The sequence below is a fragment of the Carcharhinus amblyrhynchos genome, unplaced genomic scaffold (genome assembly GCF_965287045.1).
Source record: "Carcharhinus amblyrhynchos unplaced genomic scaffold, sCarAmb.v2.hapA scaffold_769, whole genome shotgun sequence".
NCBI lineage: Eukaryota > Metazoa > Chordata > Chondrichthyes > Carcharhiniformes > Carcharhinidae > Carcharhinus > Carcharhinus amblyrhynchos.
The window spans coordinates 8,503-10,000 of NW_027650509.1; positions in this window are offsets into that span (position 1 = coordinate 8,503).

Genomic DNA, 1,498 nt, shown 5'->3' on the forward strand with positions numbered 1-1,498 from the left:
GCCCTCTAGTCCTGCTGTCCTTTCTAAGTGGAAAGAATCTCTCTACCTCTACCCTATCCATCCCCTTCATTATCTTAGATGCCAATGTTTTGGCATCAACTACTTCCTGTGGGAATGAATTCCAGAGGCTCACTGGATGAAGAAATATCTCCTCATCTCCGTCCTAAATGGTCTACCCCCAATCCTCAGACTGTGACCCCCTGGTTCTGGACTCCCCCCACCATCGGGAACATCCTCCACGTATCTACCCTGTCCCCTTAAACACAGGTTTAAGGTGCTGGGGAGCAGGTACAGAGGAGATGTTAGGGGTAAGTTTTTCACTCAGGGGGTGGTGGGTGAGTGGAATCGAGGTGAACTCATTGGGGTCTTTTAAGAGGCTTCTGGATGAGTACATGGGATTTAGTGGGATTGAGAGTTACAGAGAGGCCTGGTAGGTAGGGATATGATTGGCACAACTTGTGGGCCGAAGGGCCTGTTTGTGCTGTAGTGTTAATAGTAAAAAGATCTTGCTCTGGACAAATTGGCTGCCGTTTTTCCGACTTTGCAACGACGCTCCAGAAGCATTTGATTGACAGGAAAGTATCCTTGGAACGCCCTGGGAGGGTGAAAGGCGACAGAGAAATTCAGTTATTTCTGTGTGCGTGTTGTTGTCCAGCTCGGCTGGGGGAGAGTTAGACGGTGAGTTTATATTAAGAACAAGAGTCACGGCGATGAGATTGCGTGTTTGCAGAGTTTGTAACATGTGTTATTGAGAATGGGGAGCGCTCCCGGTTTGTAATGAAGCCCTGTGTCCCAGTGAGCTGCTGTGATCACTGAGTCTTTCTCTGCGACTGTCGAAACGAGAAGCAGGAGGGGGCCCTTCGAGCCTGGTCCCTCATTCATTCTGATCATATTTAATATCCTGATCCCTGATCTCCCCCACCCCCCCCCTCCCCCCATATCCCTCGATCCCTTTACCCTGAGAGTGGGGATGTTGGACTGACTGGGGGAGGGCACAGTCAGAAGTCTCACGGTAAACGCCAGATTAAAGCCCAACGGCTTAGTTTAGAATCACGAGCTTTGGGAGCGCTGGCTCAGAAGGGGCAGCGATTCTGATTAAACCTGTTTTACTTTAACCTGGTGTTTGTTGTCAGACTTCTTACTAATTCCTTCCTGAAATCACACAACGTTTCAGCCTTAACTACTTTCTGTGGGAGTGAACTCCACACATTCCCCACCCCCTGGGGGAAGAAATTTCCCCTCACCTCAGTCCTAAATCCTCAAACCGTGACCCCGGACATTCTCTCTTCCACCTTCTTCCGTCGGGAAAAAGGTACAAAAGTCTGAGGTCCCGTACCGACCGACTCAAGAACAGCTTCTTCCCCGCTGCTGTCAGACTGTTGAATGGACCTACCTCACATTAAGTTGATCTTTCTCTACACCCTCGCTGTGACTGCAACACTACATTCTGTACTCTCTCCTTTCCTTCTCTATGAACGGTATGCTTTGTCTGTATAGC